The sequence below is a fragment of the Ranitomeya variabilis genome, chromosome 1 (assembly GCF_051348905.1).
Source record: "Ranitomeya variabilis isolate aRanVar5 chromosome 1, aRanVar5.hap1, whole genome shotgun sequence".
NCBI classification, from domain to species: Eukaryota; Metazoa; Chordata; class Amphibia; order Anura; family Dendrobatidae; genus Ranitomeya; species Ranitomeya variabilis.
This window is the reverse complement of record NC_135232.1, coordinates 702570769-702586624: the sequence shown is the minus strand read 5'-3', so window position 1 is coordinate 702586624 and position 15856 is coordinate 702570769. Positions and strand designations below refer to the sequence as shown.

General features: G+C 45.5%; 1 long non-coding RNA gene across 1 annotated transcript in view; it reads left to right on the top strand.

Annotated features, from left to right (window-relative positions):
- The window catches only part of LOC143818062 (uncharacterized), an 82378-nt gene that overhangs the window by 34597 nt on the left and 31925 nt on the right, over positions 1-15856 (top strand). The window contains exon 2 of the long non-coding RNA XR_013224306.1: positions 8217-8291. This is a non-coding gene — a long non-coding RNA (uncharacterized LOC143818062). The remainder of the gene's footprint in view (positions 1-8216; positions 8292-15856) is intronic.

The following is a 15856-nucleotide window of genomic DNA, read 5'->3' as shown; positions in this document are numbered from 1 at the left end:
TGGCCTTCAACTTTGGTTAGGGCCTACTAACGGCTTCTGCCCCTCCCTGGTGTTGCCCTCAACTAAATAAAGCTGAGCTTCAACCTTCTGCTCCAAATTACCATTTTAAAAAATGCAATAGGCTTTTCCGGCCTACTAAAGGTGTCTGTCTGTGTGCCCCTGCCTGGTGTTGTCCTCAACTAAATAAAGCTGAGCTTCAAACTTCTGCTCCAAATTACCATTTTAAAAAATGCAATAGGCTTTTCCGGCCTACTAAAGGTGTCTGTCTGTGTGCCCCTGCCTGGTGTTGCCCTCAACTAAATAAAGCTGAGCTTCAACCTTCTGCTCCAAATTACCATTTTAAAAAATGCAATAGGCTTTTCCGGCCTACTAAAGGTGTCTGTCTGTGTGCCCCTGCCTGGTGTTGTCCTCAACTAAATAAAGCTGAGCTTCAACCTTCTGCTCCAAATTACCATTTTAAAAAATGCAATAGGCTTTTCCGGCCTACTAAAGGTGTCTGTCTGTGTGCCCCTGCCTGGTGTTGTCCTCAACTAAATAAAGCTGAGCTTCAACCTTCCGGCTCTCATTAAGTGGTTTTAAAAAAAAAAAATGGTGGTTAGGGCCTACTAACGGCTTCTGCCCCTCCCTGGTGTTGCCCTCAACTAAATAAAGCTGAGCTTCAACCTTCTGCTCCAAATTACCATTTTAAAAAATGCAATAGGCTTTTCCGGCCTACTAAAGGTGTCTGTCTGTGTGCCCCTGCCTGGTGTTGCCCTCAACTAAATAAAGCTGAGCTTCAACCTTCTGCTCCAAATTACCATTTTAAAAAATGCAATAGGCTTTTCCGGCCTACTAAAGGTGTCTGTCTGTGTGCCCCTGCCTGGTGTTGCCCTCAACTAAATAAAGCTGAGCTTCAACCTTCTGCTCCAAATTACCATTTTAAAAAATGCAATAGGCTTTTCCGGCCTACTAAAGGTGTCTGTCTGTGTGCCCCTGCCTGGTGTTGTCCTCAACTAAATAAAGCTGAGCTTCAACCTTCCGGCTCTCATTAAGTGGTTTTAAAAAAAAAAAATGGTGGTTAGGGCCTACTAACGGCTTCTGCCCCTCCCTGGTGTTGCCCTCAACTAAATAAAGCTGAGCTTCAACCTTCTGCTCCAAATTACCATTTTAAAAAATGCAATAGACTTTTCCGGCCTACTAAAGGTGTCTGTCTGTGTGCCCCTGCCTGGTGTTGTCCTCAACTAAATAAAGCTGAGCTTCAACCTTCCGGCTCTCATTAAGTGGTTTTAAAAAAAAAAAATGGTGGTTAGGGCCTACTAACGGCTTCTGCCCCTCCCTGGTGTTGCCCTCAACTAAATAAAGCTGAGCTTCAACCTTCTGCTCCAAATTACCATTTTAAAAAATGCAATAGGCTTTTCCGGCCTACTAAAGGTGTCTGTCTGTGTGCCCCTGCCTGGTGTTGTCCTCAACTAAATAAAGCTGAGCTTCAACCTTCTGCTCCAAATTACCATTTTAAAAAATGCAATAGGCTTTTCCGGCCTACTAAAGGTGTCTGTCTGTGTGCCCCTGCCTGGTGTTGCCCTCAACTAAATAAAGCTGAGCTTCAACCTTCTGCTCCAAATTACCATTTTAAAAAATGCAATAGGCTTTTCCGGCCTACTAAAGGTGTCTGTCTGTGTGCCCCTGCCTGGTGTTGTCCTCAACTAAATAAAGCTGAGCTTCAACCTTCCGGCTCTCATTAAGTGGTTTTAAAAAAAAAAAATGGTGGTTAGGGCCTACTAACGGCTTCTGCCCCTCCCTGGTGTTGCCCTCAACTAAATAAAGCTGAGCTTCAACCTTCTGCTCCAAATTACCATTTTAAAAAATGCAATAGGCTTTTCCGGCCTACTAAAGGTGTCTGTCTGTGTGCCCCTGCCTGGTGTTGTCCTCAACTAAATAAAGCTGAGCTTCAACCTTCCGGCTCTCATTAAGTGGTTTAAAAAAAAAAAATGGTGGTTAGGGCCTACTAACGGCTTCTGCCCCTCCCTGGTGTTGCCCTCAACTAAATAAAGCTGAGCTTCAACCTTCTGCTCCAAATTACCATTTTAAAAAATGCAATAGGCTTTTCCAGCCTACTAAAGGTGTCTGCCCCTCCCTGGTGTTGTCCTCAACTGAACAAAGCTGAGCTTCCACATTCTGGCTTTCGCCCTATACTATCAGATATTAAACTGCATTTGGCCTACTAGTGTGGTTAGGCCCTTGAAACAGTGTCTGCTGCTCTTGGGTTTGCTACTCCACTGAACAAAGCAATGCCGCCTGTTTAGTCCTGTTACCAATTTTGAACTGCATGTAGCCTACTTTATTCTTTGGCCCTATATCTGTTTCCTCCTCATCCTGCCCATTGCCCAGCCACTGCTAAATGAGTCTGCTGGTACATTGACCTAGACCACTACATTCCCCTTGTACTCTACACAGCCAGAATCTGACCCTGCTGAAAGTAAGGTTCCCCTTCCCGCATGTTATACCACCTTACACAGGGACAAAGAGGAAGGTGCAGATGAAAGTGCAGGTTCCTTCATCAGGTGGGGGGGCATACTCGTTGGCGACGTCACTGGCACAGGGCCCCTCAGAGTACGCAAAAGTGTCGCTGCTGGTGGGAGGCGCCCCCGCCATGCAAACACACCGCCGTACTTTGAGGGGCCCTGTGCCAGTGGCAATGCGAACGAGTGGGCCCCCCCCTGCTTGCTCAGGATCACAGCACTTGCAACGTTTAAATACTTACCTTTCCCTGCAACACCGCCGTGACGTAGTCCGCATTTCCTGGGCCCACGAAAAACTTGAGCCAGCCCTACTCCCCCCACAACTTTCCCCCAATTCCCTATGCCCAACTATTATTATACAGTTAATTAAGATTGGCAAGCTTCAGAAACAAGAATGGATGTTTTTGGCATTAAAATGGGCACTGTAGGTGTTTTCCTGGCCTCCACTCACTGCCGACTATGCTTCCCCATTGACTTGCATTGGGTTTCGTGTTTCGGTCGATCCCCGACTTTTAGCGATAATCGGCCGACTGCACTCGACTCGACTCTGGACAAAATCGGGTTTCCCAAAACCCTACTCGATCTTAAAAAAATGAAAGTCGCTCAACCCTAGTGATAAGGTTAGAATTTTTTTGTTTGTCATTTAAACTCATTGATGGTGATGTGTGTCAGGGCTCTTTATATCACTGAAAGCAATTGCAGATACCTGTGCAAATTAGTTTGGCAGGTGTGTCCAAATAAAGGCAAAACTACTTAAGAAGGCTGTTCCACATTATTAAGCAGCCTACATTTTTTGCCAAAATGGGAAAGAAAAAGGATGTGTCGGCTGCTGAGAAGCAACAAATTGTGGAGTATTTAGGTCAAGGCATGACTACAATCAACATTGCCAAGACACTTCATCGTGATCATCGCACAATCAAGAAGTATGTAGCTGATTCCCAGCACACACGTGTGCATGCTGATAAGCAAAAACTGAGGACTCTTTCCAACAGGCAATTGCGTAAGGTTAAAAGAGCAGCTGCAAAAATGCCTTGTCATAGCAGCAGACAAGTTTTTGAAGCTGCTGGTGCCTCCAACGTCCCCAGAACAACAAGATGCAGGGTCCTTCAGTGGTTTGCAGCTGTGCATAAGCCATCCTGTCGACCACCTCTATCCACGGCAACAAGCAGAAACGGCTCCAGTGGGCCAAACGATACATGAAGACTGACTTCCAAACTGTTTTGTTCACCGATGAGTGCCGTGCAACGCTCGATGGTCCAGATGGATGGAGTGGAGGATGGACAACCCATGAAAACACGGCTAAGGCGCCAACAAGGAGGAGGTGGAGTAATGTTTTGGGCTGGAGTCATGGGGAGAGAGATTGTCGGCCCCTTTATGATCCCTGAAGGGGTAAAGATGAACTCCATAATCTATGTGGAGTTTCTAAAACAACACTTCCTGCCATGGTTCAAGAGGAAGAACCGTGCTTTCCGCAGCAAGATCATTTTCATGCATGATAATGCACCGTCTCATGCTGCAAAAAACACATGTGCATCTCTGGCTGCTATGGGCATAAAAGAGGACAAACTTATGGTGTGGCCACCATCTTCCCCTGACCTCAACCCCATTGAGAACCTCTGGAGCATCATCAAAAGGAGTGTCTATGATGGCGGGAGGCAGTTCACATCTAAGCAACAGCTCTGGGAGGGTATTCTGTCCACATGCAAAACAATTGAAGCAGAAACCATCCAAAAACTGACAAATTCAATGGACAAGAGAGTTCAGAAGCTTCTTTCGAACAAGGGGTCCTATGTGCAAAAGTAACATCACCTAGAATAAAGTTTTCACTTGAAAACTGTTTGATTTCATTTTGTAATAAGCTGATAATGCTTATAACTTCACAATTGACCATTTTTTTGTTCAAAATAAAAAAAAAAGGTTGAAAACTCTGCTGTGCATAATAATTTGGAACATGCATTTTGAGTGTTTATTTTTTTTAAAAAGATACTGTTTTCATAGGCAGTTTTTTCCAAAACATTGCAATTATACTAGAATAGTAGATGACTGGAAAATAACAATGACTGCAATCCAGATATGTAATTTAGAGAAAATATGAGGAAATATTATTTGCATAATAATTTGGAACACAGTGTAATGGCCACACATAGCTACTCCTACACACATGGCTGCACTCCGTACACTTTGCACACACGGCTCCGCTCCGTACACACGCGCTCCGCTCCATACACCTTGTACACACGCGGCTCCGCTCCGTACACCTCGTACACCTTGTACACATTTAGCTCCACTCCGTACACCTCATACACACACAGCTCCGCTCCATACACCTCATACACACACGGCTCTGCTCCATACACCTCGTACACATTCAGCTCCGCTCCATACACATCATACACATACGGCTCTGCTCTGTACACCTCATACACACATGGCTCTGCTCCGTACACCTCATACACACATGGCTCCGCTCCGTACAACACGTACACATTCAGCTCCATTCCATACACCTCGTACACATTCAGCTCCGCTCCATACAACTCGTACACACACGGCTCTGCTCCGTACACCTCGTACACATTCAGCTCCACTCCGTACACCTCGTACACATTCAGCTCCGCTCCATACACCTCGTACACATTTAGCTCCATACACCTCATACACACATGACTCCGCTCCATACACCTCATACACACACGGCTCCGCTCCATACACCTCGTACACACACGGCTCCGCTCCATACACCTCATATACACACGGCTCTGCTCTGTACACCTTGTACACATTCAGCTCCGCTCCATACACCTCGTACACATTTAGCTCCATACACCTCATACACACACGATTCCGCTCCATACACCTCATACACACACGGCTCAGCTCCGTACACCTCGTACACACACGGCTCCGCTCCATACACCTCATACACACACTGCTCCGCTCCATACACCTCATACACACACGGCTCCGCTCCATACACCTTATACACACACGGCTCCGCTCCATACACCTCGCACACACACAGCTCCGCTCCATACACCTCGTACACACACGGCTCCGCTCCATACACCTCGTACACACACAGCTCCGCTCCATACACCTCGTACACACACAGCTCCGCTCCATACACCTCGCACACACACGGCTCTGCTCCATACACCTCATACACACATGGCTCCGCTCCATACACCTCGTACACACATGGCTCTGCTACATCCACACTGTACACCTCCTGACACCACACAAAGCATTACTTACCTCATCCTGCAGCACCATGTGGCAAGTCCTGCAATCCACGGAGGTCCGGACCATGTGACCCCTGACTCCTCCCCTCCTGTGACCTCATCACAGGTCCTGTGCACAGAAAGCAGGCAGCATACGGAAGGGTAAGGGCCCGGGGCATGGCTTAACACAAGGGGGCGTGTTGGTCCTGCTGTCTGCGGGAATCAGAGCGTCCCGTGCTGGACAGCAGGGCAAAGGCTCAAAACCGGGACAGTCCCGCACAATGAGGGACAGTTGGGAGCTATGGGTGCAGCAGCGGCTCAGTATTGGGGTATCAGGGGCAGTAATAGGGACACATACGGCAGCAGCGGCTCAGTATTGGAGTATCAGGAGCAGTAATAGGGACACATACGGCAGCAGTGGCTCAGTATTGGGGTATCAGGTGCAGTAGTAGGGACACATATGGTAGCAGCGGCTCAGTATTGGGGTATCAGGTGCAGTAATAGGGACACATACGGCAGCAGCGGCTCAGCATTGGGGTATCAGTGGCAGCAATAGGGAAACATACGGCAGCAGCGTCTCAGTATTGGGATATCAGGAGCAGTAATAAGGACACATACGGCAGCAGCGAATCAGTATTGGGGTATCAGGGGCAGTAATAGGGACACATACACCAGCAGCGAATCAGTATTGGGGTATCAGGTGCAGTAATAGGGACACATACGGCAGGAGAGGCTCAGTATTGGGGTATCAGGTGCAGTAATAGGGACACATACGGCAGCAGCGGCTCAGTATTGGGGTATCAGGTGCAGTAATAGGGACACATACAGCAGCAGCGGCGCAGCATTGGGGTATCAGTTGCAGTAATAGGGACACATACAGCAGCAATAGCTCAGTATTGGCGTATCAGGGGCAGTAATAGGGACACATACGGCAGCAGCTCAGTATTGGGGTATCAGTGGCAGTGATAGGGACACAAACGGCACCAGCTGCTCAGTATTGGGGTATCAGGTGCAGTAATAGGGACACATACGGCAGCAGCGGCTCAGTATTGGGGTATCAGGGGCAGTAATAGGGACACATACGGCAGCAGCGGCTCAGTATTGGGGTATCAGGTGCAGTAATAGGGACACATACGGCAGCAGCGGCTCAGTATTGGGGTATCAGGGGCAGTAATAGGGACACATACGGCAGCAGCGGCTCAGTATTGGGGTATCAGGTGCAGTAATAGGGACACGTACGGCAGCAGCGGCTCAGTATTGGGGTATCAGGGGCAGTAATAGGGTCACATTCGGCAGCAGCTCAGTATTAGGGTATCAGGTGCAGTAATACGGACACATACGGCAGCAGCGGCTCAGTATTGGGGTATCAGGGGCAGTAATAGGGACACATACGGCAGCAGCGGCTCAGTATTGGGGTACCAGGTGCAATAATAGGGACACATATGGCAGCAGCAGCTCAGTTTTGGGGTACCAGGTGCAGTAATAGGGACATATACGGCAGCAGCGGCTCAATATTGGGGTATCAGTTGCAGTAATAGGGACACATATGGCAGCAGCGGCTCAGTATTGGGGTATCAGTGGCAGTAATAGGGACACATATGGCAGCAGCGGCTCAGTATTGGGGTATCAGGGGCAGTAATAGGGACATACGGCAGCAGCGGCTCAGTATTGGGGTATCAGGGGCAGTAATAGGGACACATACACCAGCAGCGGCTTAGTATTGGGGTATCAGGGACAGTAATAGGGACACATACGGCAGCAGCGGCTCAGTATTGGGGTATCAGGGGCAGTAATAGGGACACATATGGCAGCAGCGGCTCAGTATTGGGGAACCAGGTGCAGTAATAGGGACACATACGGCAGCAGCAGCTCAGTTTTGGGGTACCAGGTGCAGTAATAGGGACATATATGGCAGCAGCGGCTCAATATTGGGGTATCAGTTGCAGTAATAGGGACACATATGGCAGCAGCGGCTCAGTATTGCGGTATCAGGGGCAGTAATAGGGACACATATGGCAGCAGCGGCTCAGTATTGGGGTATCAGGGGCAGTAATAGGAACACATACGGCAGCAGCGGCTCAGTATTGGGGTATCAGGGACAGTAATAGGGACACATACGGCAGCAGCGGCTCAGTATTGGGGTATCAGGTGCAGTAATAGGGACACATATGGCAGCAGCGGCTCAGTATTGGGGTATCAGGGGCAGTAATAGGGTTACATACGGCAGCAGCGGCTCAGTATTGGGGTATCAGGTGCAGTAATAGGGACACATATGGCAGCAGCGGCTCAGTATTGGGGTATCAGGGGCAGTAATAGGGTTACATACGGCAGCAGCGGCTCAGTATTGGGGTATCAGGGGAAGTAATAGGGACACATACGGCAGCAGCGGCTCAGTATTGGGGTATCTGTAGGATGAGGAGTTTGTGCAGGTTGGAAATAGATGGTGATGGGGCTGGAATATGAGAAGTGAAATGTGTCTTTGTTGTATTCTCTGCAGACGAGTCCTGGCTGGGAGAAGTTGTGTTGGTCTGGGCCAGATGGAAAACGGAAAAAATGAACGATTCCATCAGCGGTAAGTCACCATCTACGGTATAACTGTACCGTAATCTCTTACATGTTCTGTAGGACTGGTATCTACCACTGACCATATGGCGGTAATATCCATTTTGGTCTTTGTATAGAGATTATCTTCAGTAACATTGCAGTCATCTGCTGAGGTTCTCCTTCACTAGGTGCATCAACCAGTTGTAATCAAGATTACCTGGTTAGGGGCCCACTCAGAAGTTTTGCCACCCTCTGAACCAAAACTCTAGCTACACCTCCGACTCCAGTCACCTTCAGAGCTGCACTCACTATTCTGCTGTTACATCATATCTTATCCTCCAGTCACCTTCAGAGTTGCATTCACTATTCTGCTGTTACATTATGTCTTATACTCCAGTCACCTTCAGAGCTGCATTCACTATTCTGCTGTTACATCATATCTTATCCTCCAGTCACCTCCAGAGCTGCCGTCACTATTCTGCTGTTACATCATGGCTTATACTCCAGTCACCTTTAGAACTTCAGTGAATGTCTATATACAACTTCACAGTAAACAAATTATTGTTACTTTAAAGTGGTTGTCCGCTACTAGGACAATCCCTTCTTAAGCAAAAGGTTTGGCCCCAATAAAATAATAAAGCGTATACTCACCTCCTGTATTCATGTAGTTAGTGCAGTGTTGGCACTCGTTCTCCCCGGGTCTCTGGTGCGGTTGTTGTGTCATGTGACTCTGGCACCCAATTAGCGCTGGCGTCACTGTCCCCACCTTCGGACATGTCGTTCATGAAGAGGACGTTCGGGCTGCAGCTGATCCCGGACTTCCAAGTCTTCATGTTTGATTTTTCTGAAGGTGGAGACAGTGACGCCAGCGTGATTGGCTACCGGGGACTAAGTGTCATAACAATTGCGGGAGTGCCCCTGGAAGAGCGAGTGCTGACACTGTGGGAACTACGCTGGTACTGGAGGTGAGTATAGGCTTAATTATTTTATTGGGGCCAAGTGAGGGGTATTCTTTAATATTAAGAAGGTTGTCACACTGCCATTCTATTGGGTACATATAATATGTGGTCGAATTTTACAAATTTTCAATTTTTCCAGAAACCATTAACCCCTTACATCCAATGACGGATAGATCCGACATTGGACGCCTTTCCCTGTTTGGTAATGAGCCTGCACCTTTTCCTGCACATGACAGGTGATCTGATCAGCTGTCATGTGCCCCTAACAGCTGCAGGTGGAATCGCGATCCACCCGTGGCTGTTAACATGATAAATTCCTCTGTCAATCTCTGACAATGGCATTTAACATGCATGCGCAGAAAGCGCGTCACTAAACATGCCCATTGGCGCCCGTGTCACATGACTGCAGGTCGCCGATGGGTTGACATGACAACCCGGGATCTGCAGGAGACCCCTGTGTTTGTCATTGCCAGATTCCTATGAGCGCCACTCATTGGTCGACGCTTATATTAAATGAGCCCTGCTCTATGTAGCACTAGTGATCGGATGATCGCAGCTTCTAGTATTCCATGGAGACTATTGAAGCAAGTAAAAAGTTAAAAAGTAAAAAAAATGTTTTTAAAAATATAAAAAAATATATAAAACTTCAAATCACCCCCATTCGCACCATTCAAAATAAAACAATAAAAAATAAAACATAGATTTTTTTTAAATCAACCCCTTTTTCACCCTTTCAAACAAAGAAATAATTTTTTTTAAAAAATACACGTATAACAAACCCCAAAATACTATTGTGGATTTGTGGGTTTTTTTTCCAAGTTTTCCAGTACACAGAATGGTAAAATGAGTTATGTCATTGAAAACTAATACTCGTCCCACACAAAAACAAGCTCTTATCCACAGTTGACCTTGAGTGATTCTCAGTGATCCTCCTCCTTGCTGCAGAATATCTTCCGGCCTATCCTCCTTGTCTACTCAGAGTCATTCTGCCTTTCTGCTGCTAAAATCTCAAACTGCTCAGTACAAGCTGCAGCTGTTTTTCAGGCTTGATGGGTGCAGACTAAATACACTCGGACACATGAGCTCTGTCACTTTCTAACTGAACTCCTAAAAGAATCAATTCAATATCAGGCTTATGCAGCCATTCTAGCATGGATTTTCAAAATAAGTATACCAGCACCATCTAGTCTGAGAGATCTGTTTTAAAGTTTGTATTGTAAAATCTGGTGATAGTTTCACTTTAAAAGGGCCAATTGGGCATTGGTCAACACTGGGGGCCATACATTTGTGACAACTTGGATTTTATTATGCAGTTTCTTTGGTCTCTTATAGTTGATTTTTTTTTTTTACATAATCATCTTTACTATATTTTCACAGCATGAAAAATCCTGCATCATATTACCAATATGTTTCTTATCTATGTTAGAAAAAAACAAAAGGGGAAAGTTTATGAAAAGGAGGACTTGGAACTAATTAAACCGCCAGCTAAAATTACCATTAAGATAATGCTGGAATGCGATGAAAGGGCCCAGCTCACCTGTGGTATTTTTCTGACTTTTTATGTGATCTCTTCCATTTAATCACTCTCGTTCCCATAAGGATTATTCTGATTAAAAAATGTCAGCTGCGGTTTCCACAAATTATTTACTGTCTGCAAGGGGCCGAAATATTTGCATCACTAACAGTTTATTTTATTCTGCTACATGGTAAGCCGTGTGTGCCAGAACGTGTCCCTGCAGATAAGAGGACTGTGGATTATATTTTCATTTTTGACTGTGGGTTTACACATGCTCATTTTGTGGCTCAAAGATGCACCTCTAAAAGACCTAGTTTTCATGCAGTTCTTTAGGAACATCCTTTTTTACACTGTTTTGTAGTATTTTTTTTTATACATCTATGATTATAATATGAGGTGTAGCAAGTGTTTTTTGGAAATACCCACTCCAAAGAATTGCCCTGAGACTTTTTTTTTTTTACACACATTGAAAAATAAGCTTAAAAACACAAGTTGTGCACTAGTGGCGCTTATTCTCTTTCTAATGAATAGGAAGCTTGATGTAAGCAAGATGGAACTTTTTTATGTAGATTTTTGAACAGGGTTTAATACAGATTTCAATTGATCAGCCTATTGTTAAAGGAACCTTCTGTTAAAAAGGGATTGTCCAAATCAGAGATTGCTTATTATAATCTGTATCATATTCATTTAAAAACTCTATAACTTAATCTATAAAGTCTACAGGAAAGATATATAAATATATATATATATATATATATATATATATATATATATATATATATATATATATATATATATATATATATATCTTGGTACTGTGTTAGTCAGTGGATAGAAAAATATTTGAATTGAGAGTCCTCACATCACCCGTCTTGTCTATGGCATTATTTATGTGTTGTGCATAAATATGTGATTCTTCAGAATTTCTATTAGTCTATGCCTGATGAAGGGACCTGAGTCCTACAGAGAGACAAAACCCCACTCTCACTTCCTGCAGAGAGACAAAGGCCTGACAGCACTTCCTTTATAGAAGAAACAAAGACATTCTCCCACTTCCTATATAGATACAAGGACCCACTCCCACTTCATATAGAGACAAAAACCCACTCTGACTTCCCGTAGAGAGAAAAAAAAACGACATTTCCTGCAGAAAGATAAACATCCATCCCCACTTACTGTAGAAAAAAGACGCACTTTCACTTTCTGCGAAGAGACAAAGACCCCTTCCCATTTTCTGTAGAGAGACAAAGACTCACTCCGACTTCCTGCAGAGAGAGAAAAGCTCACTCCCACTTCCTGCAGAGAGACAAAGGCCCACTCCTACTTCCTGTAGAGAGACAAAGACCCACTCCTACTTCTGGTAGAGAGACAAAGGCACACTCCCATCTCCTGCAGTGAGACAAAGGCCCGACAACACTTCCTGCAGAGAAACAAAGACCCACTCTTACTTCCTGCAAAGAGACAAGACCCACTCTTCCTGCAGTGAGACAAAGACACTCTCCCACTTCCTATATAGATACAAGGACCCACTCCCACTTCATATGGAGAGACAAAGACCCACTCTCACTTCCTGTAAAGAGGCAAAAACCTGACACTTCCTGCGGAAAGATAAACATACTTCTCCACTTACTGTAGAGACAAAGACCCACTCTCACTTTCTGCAGAGAGACAAGGACCCATTCCCAGTTCCTGTAGAGAAACAAAGACCCACTCCCACTTCCTGCAGAGAGACAAAGGCCCACTCCTACTTCCTGTAGAGACAAAGACCCACTCCCACTTCCTGCAGAGAAACAAAGACACGCCCCAATTTTCTGTAGAGATACAAAGACCCACTCCCACTTTGTGCAGAGAGACAAAGACCCACTCCCACTTCCTGTAGAGACAAAGACCTACTCTCACTTGTTGTAGAGACAAAGAACCATTCTAACCTCCTGTAGACAGAAAAGGATCCACTCCCACTTCCTACATATAAACAAAGACACACTCCTATTTCCCGTAGAGATACAAATACCCACTCCCACTTCCTGCAAAGACAAAGACCCACCCCTACTTGCTGTAGAGAATCAAAAATGTGACAACACTTCCTGCAGAAAGATACACATCCATCCCCCCTTACTGTAGAGACTGTCACAATCGTGGTTTGTGGAACCACTGTGCCACGGGCCACATAGAGCCTGGAGGGGCAAGACTAAGCGATCACCTGACTATTCATTAGCGCCTCTGATGGTGGTTAGACTTGGCACCTGATGAACACTGGTGCCACTCCAGGACAGATCAATGGTCATGCAGCAGCTGGACCCAGAGGACAGGCTGAATGGAGCAGCAGGCAGAGCTTGTATCAGAGACAGAGTTTTGCATCTGAGTGCAGCTAACAGGATTAGCTTCTGAGTGCAGCTAGCAGGATTAGCTTCTGAGTGCAGCAAGCAGGATTTGCTTCTGAGTGCAGCAAGTGGGATTTGTACTTGGAGTACGGCAGGCTGGAATTGTACTTGGAGAACAGCAGGTAGGATTTGTATTAGGAGTACAGCAGGCAGGATTTGCACTGGTATGTGACCCTACACAACATAGATTGAAACAGGAATGTTGCTCAATCACCTAATCAGTGGAGAAGATGCAATATATGCATAATGCCTCAAAACCATTGGCTGGGGAGGAAATAACCAGTGCACATGCTGGCCCTTTAAGAGGGCAGGAGCACATGCCTAAGCCCTTAGAACGTAGCCAGAGGACCCGGCTGGAAGTGCCGCTGGGAGCATGTGGAGCATGAGAGGAAGAGGAACAAACTGCAGTGTGGGTGAGTGAACTGACATGCCTGGAAGCCGGCAAGGTGCTAACAGAGACAAAGACCCACTCTCTCGGCAAAGAGACAAAGACCCATTCCCAGTTCTTGTAGAAAGACAAAGACCCACTCCCACATCCTGCAGAGAGACAAAGGCCCACTCCTACTTCCTGCAGAGAGACAAAAACACACTCCCACTTCCTGCAGACAGACAAAGGCCACTTCCTGTAGAGAAAAAGACCCACTCCCACTTACTGTAGACCCACTCTCACTTCCTGCAGTGAAACAAAGACACTCTCCCACTTCCTATATAGATACAAGGACCCACTCTCACTTCCTGTAGAGAGACAAAAACCCATCAACACTTCCTGCAGAAAGATAAACATCCATCCCCACTTACTGTAGAGACAAAGACCCACTCTCACTTTCTGCAGAAACAAAGACCCATTCCCAGTTCCTGTAAAGAGACAAAGACCCACTCCCACTTCCTGAAGTGAGACAAAGGCCCACTCCTACTTCCTGTAGAGAGACAAAGACCCACTCACCCACTCCCACTTGCTGCAGAGAGACAAAGGCCCACTCCCACTTCCTGAAGTGAGACAAAGGCCCACTCCTACTTCCTGTAGAGAGACAAAGACCTGACAACACTTCCCAGTAAGATAAATATCTATCTCCACTTATTGTAGAGACAAAGACCCACTCTCACTTCCTGCAGAAAGACAAAAACTCACACTCACTTCCTGCAGAGAGACAAAGGACCACTCTCACTTCATTCAGAGAGAGAAAGACCCACTCTCACTTCCTGCAGTTAGAATAAGACACTCTCCCACTTCTTATATAGAGACAAAGACCTACTCTAACTTCCTGTAGAGATACAAAGACCTACTCCCAGTTCCTGTAAGGAGACAAAGACCCACTTTCACTTGCTGCAGAGAGACAAAGTGTGCTGCCCTTTGACTTTGTCAGTGGAGGCCTGCTGCATCCTGCTAGGTGTGCATTTGTCATCAAACAGGGTTTTGGCAAGGCCGTATCTTATGGTATGTGTTTTTCTGAGTTTTTTCTATGTTAGCTGTTTTTTATATTAGTGGTAGGATTCGCAAGTAATGAGGACACGTGACGTGGGTTGCGAGCTTATCTATTTTGGCCAAAATATTAACCATTACTTCATTTAATGTATTTATCATATGCATTAATTTTTTGCACTTGTTAACATATCTTTTTTTTTTTGCAGGATGTGGCCAGGCCTCTTTTTGTTGGCTTGGTTTATTGGGGCATCTATCCCTGTGTGCTGCATACTATAGTGCTGGGCAGCCTGCCTGTTAATACAAGGGCTTCATTAATAGGCTGCAAACCAGACACTCTGCATCACACTTACTTGTGTGACTGGCGTCCTATGCAAGCTATATCAATGTGCATTTTTTTCTACTAGGCAGCCAACCCCTCCAATGTCTGGCTGGTGTGGGGATGGCTGTTTTTATCAGTAGTTTGCACCCCTTGACTTTATCAGTGGAGGCCTGCTGCATCCTGCTAGATGTGCATTTGTCATCAGACAGGGTTTTGGGAAGGCTGTATCTTGTGGTATGTGTTTTTTTGAGTTTTTCTGTTAACAGAGAGGTAAAGACCTACTTCCACTTCCTGTAGTGAGACAAAGACCCGACAACCCTTCCTGCAGTAAGATATATATCTATCCCCACTTACTGTAGAGACAAAGACCTACTCTCACTTCCTGCAGAGAGACAAAGACCTACTCTCACTTCCTGCAGAGAGACAAAGACCTACTCTCACTTCCTGCAGAGAGACAAAGACACTCAGCCACTTCCTATATAGATAAAAGGATCCACTCCCACTTCATATAGAGGCAAAGAACCACTCTAACTTCCTGTAGAGACACAAAGACCTACATCCACTTCCTGAAGAAAAATTCCACATCCGCTTCCTGTAGAAAGCAAACCCTGCCCCCACTTCCTATAAAAATACAAAGCCCTGCCCCCACACTGCTCGAGATTGATTGCACTTGACAGTAGGCAGTGAATTGTAAGTTGCACAGAAGTATATAACACATTAGTGAAATTTTTAAGAGAATAAGACAACATAATATTTTAATAAAGGGATTTGCAGATTGTCTAGTTACCACATTGTCTATCAAATGAGATCTATTTGTCTGAAAGTACAGTGACCTTTTAAAGGGAATATGCAATTTTCTTCCAAGACACTAAACTACAATGAGTATCATTAAGGTCCATCTTCCTCTATCATAATTAAGTGTGTGATCTTCCAAAACTCTGCTGATAAGATAGGGAAAACAATTATTATATTACCAATCGTAATATTCTAATTAG